Here is a 9,123-nt window from a genome sequence, read left to right as displayed (position 1 = left end):
TTCAAGAGGATGATGTTCGTATTGACGACCCCATAGACATAGCTGAAGTTTTTAATGATTACTTTGTACACATTGGCCCAAATCTGGCTGACAAAATCCTTTCAGCGCACCAGGAATTTCACTCTTTTCTGGATAATAGGAATGTGGCATCTTTATTTTTTGTACCGATTGTTGAAGATGAAATAATAAAGATTGTTGATAGATTAAATAACAAAAAAAAGTTCGGGATACGATGGAATCACAAAATTTTTGGTAAAAAACGTGATTCATGAAATAATTTCACCCCTTACTTTTATTTTGAATCAATCCTTATCTAGTGGTAAAGTTCCTTGTAAAATGAAAGTAGCCAGAGTTGTTCCCATTTTTAAAAAAGGGCGAAAAGATTTTGTTAATAATTATCGTCCTATTTCCCTTTTAACTTCCTTTTCAAAGATACTCGAAAGACTTGTGTATAAACGTACCCTTAATTTTCTTCTTCAGTCAAAAATATTTACTGATTCTCAATTTGGATTTCGCAAAAAACATAGTACAACTCACGCATTACTCAAGTTTATTGATAAGATAGCTCATACTATAGATGATGTATCTCATACTGTTGGTGTTTTTCTTGATTTTTTTCAAAGGCGTTTGATACAATAGATCATGATATTTTACTTTATAAATTAAATCATTACGGAATTCGGGGTAAGGCGTTAGAATGATTTTCTGATTATCTGACAAATAGAAAACAATTTGTAAGTATCCACGGTCACGATTCCCAACCTAAGTTAATTTCTTGCGGGGTTCCTCAGGGTTCCCTGTTAGGTCCACTTCTTTTTATTTTGTATATCAACGATATTCAGAACTCATCCAAGATCCTTTCTTTCGTTTGTTTTGCAGGCGATACAAATTTGTTCTTTTCTCATCCAAATCCTGATGAACTTATAAACATAATAAATGAAGAACTTGTTTCTGTTCAATCTTGGATTTTTGCAAACAAACTTTCCTTAAACATTGAAAAAACTCATATTTTGTTTAGTAATTCCCCACCTGTACTACCTATTTATGTCAAGATCAACAACATTGATTTGTCACAGGTCAACAGTACAAAATTTTTGGGTCTTTACATTGATAGTGATTTATCTTGGAGAACCCATGTTGGTTATGTAAGTAGAATTGTTGCTAGAAATACAGGGGTTCTAAACAAACTTAGTTATTATTTTCCATGTAATATTCTACAGAGTATATATTCAACTTTGATATCTCCCTATCTTAATTATGGGATTCTGGCGTGGGGAAATGCTTCTAAAAATCTTATCGATTTGTTATTTATTGTGCAAAAACGCGCTATTAGAATTGTAAACCACGCTGGATATCTATCGCATACGAATGAACTTTTTATGAGCAATAAAATTTTGAAAATTCCTGAGTTATTTTCTTACAACGTTTGCCTGTTTATGTTTCAATTCTCAACTTGCCAATTACCAGATGCATTTTCCAAAATGTTATGCGTATCACCTTCCACGTACCCGAACAATTTTTGCGAAAAAAACTATCATGTTCATTGGACCTAAGTACTGGAATGAACTCCCTACGGAACTTACAAGCTGCACCACTTTAACCTCATTCAAACGAAAATTAAAACAATATCTTTTGAGCAGCTACGGCATGCATATTGTATAGTACTTGTTGCTCAGTATTTCCTCCCTTGTCTATCTTATTTATCTTCTAGTAGTAGTCCGACGGGATCCTAACCATGTACATTATTATTCTTCGATCAGTCTGCCTGTTGCGCTCTCTAAGTTTTTATTGTTACACTTGATTGTTGGAATTCTTGCGCGTGGCAGCTGTCTGTTACCATGGTCACACGGCCTGCATGGTTTAGGACCCCGCTGGAATTTGACACCTGAGCTCCATTGTCCTTGTGTGTATATTCTATATTCACGACAAAATTCTTTTAGCCCACCTTCATTTATGTATTTATGCCAAACTGTTACGTCTTCATCTATACCTCCACACCCACTTAAATCCTTACAATCTCAGTCGTTGTTCTCTCAATGTCCTTACTAATGTAGTAGGTTATAGTTGCAACATGTGACCTTTCAGTGTTTTATTCTGTATTTTATATAGCAACATTTGATTTGATCTTGTTCGTTTTAATCGGATCCCCCAATTATAGTATGGTCTAAAAATATCTGTACTTATGCTTCCCCTAATCTGATTTTACCACGGGACCTGCGGTTCTATACAAGCTTGCTTTTACGCAGGCCCCATCATATTTTTTCGCATTATGATCTCAGTTTAACTCGCATGTATACAGACCTTGTGTATACCAAGACAAACTTTTGAACATTCCGGTGAAGTTCTATTTTGAATTATGTTCTGTATAGATTTCGTATCAATTTACTTTATATTGTGATATATGTGAGAAATATGAAAATAAATTGAAATGAAAAAAATGAAATGAAAAATTTCTCTTACAATTGTATGCTCTTTGACATTCATAAAGTAGTTTCTAAGCATCTTGCAAATAGTTTAAAGCTGAGTCATCATGTCAATCAATACTATACCATCCCTTTAACATCTATTTCAAGATATCGATTTTGAAATTTTATCCGATTGAGCTCTAGATATCAACACATGACTCAGGACGGTCTAGGCAGAAATGTGCAGTCGATGACGATACATTTCGTCGTAGAATGGCATCGCTTGCTCTGCTAGCTCTACCACGTCTTCGGTGAGCTGCTCCTTGGCAGGAACAGGTGGCGCTTTGGTGAACTCGGAACTTTCCATAGATGGACCCCCGAAAATCTTGTTGCGGTACAAAGTGTCCGAAGGCCACTTCCAGGCAGTGGCTACCTCCGGAGAAGGGTTCCATTTCAGAAGAGACTCAGAGTAAGGGAAACCCACTGACTCGCAGTATTTGGATACCACCTGATGGGGATGATCGAGGAGGTCGGCAGCGTCGATCACCATAGGGGATGGATCGATGTTTTCCTTCACGTACTTCCACATGTTATAATGGTTTTCGAAGACGTCCTCGACATAGTAGTCACGGACGTAAAGGCGCAAGTCATATACGTCTTCGCTTTTGTGAGACGCATCCTTCAGGATGTTGCTGGCAGACAATTGTCTAAACAAGGCCTTCCGGAGGGAGTTGAAGACTAGGAGAGGGTGCCGCAGTAAGAAAGAGTGCTTGTAGCCAGTTGGGAGATACTGCCTGGCGTCGTCGACTTTCATCGACACGCTTTCATCCTTCACGAATACGTATTTGCTGTCGGATTCCTCCAAGTCCTTTTTCACTTTTGCATACCTGATGATGAAACAAATTTCTAAAACTATTACATTTCCTCAGGTGAGTATTAACAAATCTAAGAATTGAGAGTTTATGATGCTCTTCATGTCAGAACTGAATGATAAAAAAAGCCATAGATATTCACATCTCGGGAAATTCCTGCTAATATGGCGGGCACGTGTTATGAAAGGAAATATGAATGGATGTCTGCTAATACATGCATACCTAATCGAGAAAGGGCACGGCGCTTCAAAACCATTCCGTCTTCATCTCTAGGTAAATCAAATATATTAAACGCTGTATGATATTGTCGTTCCAAAGCAACGCACTCGCTGCTGACTGAGAAACGAACTGATTCAATTCTTATTTTACCAATAGTTTTTGACATTACTGTCTTTCAGCAAAATATATACTCGTTTGACATTGATCTATGGTATATAGGAAAAAGAAAATAAAACAGCGATAAATGGAATAAAAAAAAGCACAAAGGCAAAACAAAGCAAGGCATGATGAATAACTGATTTCCTCTCCCCCCCCCCTCTCTCTCTTTGTCCTTTTTACTCCAAGATATATCGAATTTCTAGGTCAATGAACATCTTTGTACTTTTGAACAGCTCAGTCGCAAAAGGAATACATCTATGTTTTTGATTAAAAAAACAACTTTTTTGTCTTAATGTACTCATTTTGAGGACGTCCTTTGGATTTCCGACCAGAAAATATTGAAAATATAACATTTAAAAATTCAGTTTGGTTTCAAAGGTCCCACATCAATTCCAATGACATCACAAGAAAATTGACCAATCAGAGAGCAGTATTGATTTGATCGCTCTATTATTGCCTATTATGAAATGGGCTTTAGAATCTCTGCAATTTGATTGGTCTATCGTCATGCAAAGATTTTGACTGAGCCACAGTAGGCGTTTTCACATCAGCCTGATGTTTCAAAATAGTGCGCTATTTTCTGACTTGAGAAATTATCCCGATAACGAAATAGCTCGCTATTTGATAATATGAGCACAAATTAGCGCGCTAATTGTATCGCTCTGATCGAGAAAATTTCTCGAGTCCAACTCGGGAAATTTCTGAAATAGCGGAATAGTAGCGCGCTATTTGATAATGTGAAAACGACTCGACAATTTAGTGCGTGTCATCCCATCATGCCTAGCGTGTGTGACCCGATAGATCGAGACAAACTGCACACGAATCATGAGGAATTTTTGAGAGGGCACACACATTACTGATGCTGTTTTCACATACTCAGCTGTCGAATCAGCTGGAAAAAAAAATCGGGCTAATTCTCTTCGGGCTGATGTGAATAAGAAATGAAATAGCGCGCTAATTCGAATTCGGAAAAAATATCTCGAGCTTGGATTTCTATCGGGCTCATGTGAAAACGCCTACTGAGTCTTGCGTCCGGTAAAATACGCATGGCTCAAGTTTTGTATTGTGTAGTAACGTGTAGCGGACCCATAATGGGGGGCGGGGGGGGGGGGGGGTATTGCTTGTATTTCATGAATTTACGGGCCATTTTATAACACAAATGATGGACAGTCCTATTTTGTTGATCAGTGAGAATATTTGATGCTCTCGTTAACTTCAGAACAGTGCGCTCGTGGGTTTAAATACTTTAAAAAATAAACTCTCGCATCCCAATCTCACCAATCCACTCTCTCCTGTGCATAATTTGTATACTGACCTAATCTGTGAACAACAGAAGTTGCCTAGTTTTGGCTTGCTGTTAAAATTACCACGCAAATATGGCAAATATCTTGGAAAATTCATCACATTTTGATCAAGCAAAGGGGAAAAATGAAGGAAAATTCAATTACATAACAAACAATCCCCCAAAAAAGACCATAGGTGAAAAGGAGTGGGCAAGAGCAAATGACAAAAAGGTGGCGAATGTGGAGAAATAAGTGGCTTTTGTGTAGTCCCATGCGAAGCGTTTTCTGTAAGTTGTGTTACTACTATATCAACACACTAAAAACTAGCGGTACAATTGGGGTAGGCGTTTCCGCCTGCGTACCCGTATCGGGCTTGTGAGCAAGTAAGTTCGTCTAGGGGTACTCGTCGGTACGCGAACGGGTAGGCATCCTTGAGGGTAGGTGTTCCTACTTGTCGGTACAGTGAATAGTCTTGACACAAAGACCAATTATGCATGTACATGTTACATTACATCTTGGTAGTGGATACAACGGTTATGTCAAAGTTCACATTTTGCATATTTCGGTATACCTAAAACTTGCAAGTACCGTGTTTTAAGACAAAGTGTCAATACACCTGCAATCTTGGAAATGTTTTTTTCGGGGGCTTTACGGTTGTTAAATTCACGTTCTGATAACGAGAATACCTACCGCCAAACTGGTTGACCAATAAGCGAAAAGAAGGAAATCAATTCCTGCGATTATCAAAAACCAGCGTTATTTTCTAAATGATATACTCAATTAATTAATGTAATTACATAAAAAATTGCTAAAAATATTTACAAAATAATTTTTCATGATATATTTACTTAAGAATTTACGTATGATTATTTTAGTTATTCTTTTTTTCCTCATCTGTACAACTCGCTAAGTTGGCCACTCATTCAAATATCTGGAGCGGCGACGACTTGTCGCCGAGCGGTAGGTTTTCACGCAGGATGATCGCGTTGCATACAGCTTACACGTAACCGAATGTAACCGCGAGCAACAAAATGTGCCGATCATCAAGCTAACTAGCGAGATTAAACATTTATTATCGCGCTTCAGCTGGTACAAAACGTGCAACTGCAAGGATCTTCAATTCAAGCACGCAGTCGACAGAAGACCATTAACTGATGCATGCACAACTTCGACACTGGACAAGACGTGTTGACCACTTCTCGTAATGTCACGGTGAGTGAGTGCATGATCATGACGGATCACAACGGACTTACAAAGAGTCTGTCTGAGGATCTAAAGACATTGTTAGCTAGAATGTTCTTTGTATATATAGTGTCTAGACCACTAACAGTTCTAAGGCCTGTTTGTCGAAATGTTGTCTACAGTCCCAACAATTACATTACAGCCAAACTACTAGTATACAGTACAATGGTGCAGTGTTACTGTTAACTTCCTACACGTAACTGCGACCAGCTGCCCCATACGCATAGCGTACACACTGCACTGTACTGAATAGTAGTGCTAACTACGACCAGCCCCAACGCGAGAATAAATGTGTACCGTACAAGGAGCGCCCAGGGGTTAGGGTTGTGCAGTGGCAGTAGAGCTCTAGTGTATGTCACTGTATGTGATGATGCGCAAGTTATACCAAGCAAGATATACAATTAAAACATGGGCACCAGAACATGTGTTCCATGTGCGAGTCAAAAAATACTCATGAATTGCAGCATCCTGTCTCCCAACAGGAGGCTTTTAAAAATTTATTCTTCCAATCGCTGGTTTGAGTGGAAGGGGAGCATCTTGAAAGGCAGCAATGGTTTGTGCTGTTACTGGGCTGCTTTAGATGGTAAGGTTAGACAGTTGCATCCCTCTACAGAAAGAGTTCCTTGTAACCCTCATAAAATTGCGTTTCGATAGCCCAGTGTGTGACATCCAACATAGACCACAGACTACAGGATACCTTTGGTTTACGCGTCATACACATACAATGCGTGGCCGTTTGAATTTAATTTACCATTGAAAGGGCGGATCCAGAGGGGGGTGCACCGGGCGCCTGGTCCCTCTTTATTAGATTGAACCAAAACAAAGAAATAATAAGTTAAATATGGGGGGGGGGGGGAGCCTGCATCTCCCATTTGATTTTGTAAAGACCCCTCCCCTTTACGGAATTCCTGTACCCACCCCTGATTTAATCAAGTGAACCACACTGAATCAAGTGAATTGCACTGTCTTAACAAGTTAGTCTATTGATCACCTTATCTTATCATTTTCCCATGGCCGATTGAGTTCAAACTTTTATAATAGGGTCTATAGATTCTATTGTAATCGGAATTAATAAGCCGGATGGTCACAAGGCAGACCAAGACTAAGTGATGTCTATTCAACTACATAGACTGGTAGATCTCTAATACAATGTATTAATAGTCTAACTTCTAAGATATACAGAGTCTGATGACTGGATGATATATTTGTAATTGAAATATAAATCCAAATGCTGACTGTGCCAAGAGTGTAAAGATCTTCCATTCAATGAAATTTCATTCTGCGTATGCATTGATAGGCCTTCATTCCCATGGATACAGTCAACACAATTGTAACATGGCATGTAAAAGGGAATATAAGTTCATTGACTTAAAAGCTGATACTGTCCTAAAAATCATAGAGTGTACTCATAATGTCTCCCCATCCCTAGCCCAACCAGACGTCATGTGAAGCATGCCTGTTGTGACTTCTGTACAGTGACAGGGCTGTGTATAGTTACCAATATTCACTGTAGTTTTAGATGTTCTTTTTATGGATTTATGATGGCCTTTTTGAGAAGACAGTGTAGAACATCCCAGTCTAGCTGTGTTGCTACTGCTATTTAGATCATGTCATCAATACTCGAGACACTTGGCAGTTTACCCATTCCAGTAAAATTTATGAACCTGTTGTTGATGTCACTTGCAATATTCATCAGTGTATTCCTACCTTCACAAACTTTTATTCTTATTGGAAGCAGGTGTGACCCAAACATTTTCCCTTTCTGAATTTACAAGGCAATAAATACTTACCACGGTACAATAATCTGATGTAAGACCTAAACCTCACATTAGTGCTACCATTTACACATTTCTTTTTTTGTTGTTATTGTTATTTAGACAAGCAGCTCCTAATGCAGTTGTTTCACTACCAAGCTGTGGATTACTTCATGTCACTTGTGAATGGATGTGACAAAGGAGAGGAATGCATCTCTTCTAACCATCTGGAAGTCAGTGGAGAGCAAAGATTATTCAAGAACTCTTCAAGGACGTTATCAAGCATACTTGGTAATGGTAAGTCTTTTAATGACACATAAGTACTGTAGTTAAAACGGGAAAGAACCATGCAGAGCACAATACTACATGATGTACACGTAGTTACATGACTTCAGCCCTGGGTCATACTATCATTTGATAAATTGTGACTTGTAACACCAGAAGATGCATGTCCATTTTTGGGTAGGGCTACTACTGATTGTGTGGCAGTGACATGATGGCCCCATGACTGCTGGATGTAGCATCAGTGAACAAGTGGCAAGATATGTGGTATGTGTGGTCCATGACAGGCTGTGAATTACTGTTATTCTTACAAGACCTTTGCAGAAAGAATGACTTTGCAAGTATCGTATGCAATGATTTTCCTATTACAGTGCTATCCGGTTATAACGAAGTAAAAATTTGGGCTGCAATCTCATCCACTCTATGTATATTGTTTCTTTGTTCGGTTATAACGAAATTCCGATATAAAGAAAGAAAACTGCCGGTCCCGAGGACTTCGTTATTAACGGGAGTCCACTGTATATGTACAGTAGGATGTATATGACATGATGGTAATTCCTATGAATTATCAATCAGATAAAGTGACCAATTCCTTTATCTCAAATAAGGTAAACTGTCCCCTTTTTTCCTGTTTTCTTTTTTTTCCTGTCCATAGATTCACACTTAGGTTCTCTTCACCCTTACAATACTCTGAAGCTGGAAGGACTCTCATCAAAAGGGCACCCATCATGGAAGACCCTGGCTGTAATACCACAGGTTTGTGTAAAGTGAAATATGATTTGAAAGCGAATGAGTCCATATTTGATTGGATATTTTGTCACAAAATAAGAAGAGCTTTTGGTACATTCCAAATGTTTTGTGGAAAGTAAATGTTTATAGAGTTGTAAGTTAATTATTTGCCCCCCCC

The 9,123-nt window shown here is 38.5% G+C and overlaps 1 long non-coding RNA gene across 1 annotated transcript; it reads left to right on the top strand.

Annotated features, from left to right (window-relative positions):
* The first annotated feature begins 5,799 nt into the window (after nucleotides 1-5,799).
* Nucleotides 5,800-8,973, top strand: LOC139728045 (uncharacterized). The gene is made up of 3 exons (XR_011710784.1): nucleotides 5,800-6,150; nucleotides 8,058-8,231; nucleotides 8,872-8,973. It is a non-coding gene; the product is annotated as an uncharacterized lncRNA (long non-coding RNA).
* Nucleotides 8,974-9,123: the final 150 nt, after the last annotated feature.

The sequence above is a fragment of the Diadema antillarum genome, unplaced genomic scaffold, assembly GCF_040938485.1.
Source record: "Diadema antillarum isolate AM-2024a unplaced genomic scaffold, OU_Dant_1.0 seq00000162_RagTag, whole genome shotgun sequence".
Taxonomy (NCBI): domain Eukaryota; kingdom Metazoa; phylum Echinodermata; class Echinoidea; order Diadematoida; family Diadematidae; genus Diadema; species Diadema antillarum.
The sequence above is the reverse complement of the archived record's forward strand: the minus strand, read 5'-3'. Positions and strand labels throughout refer to the sequence as shown.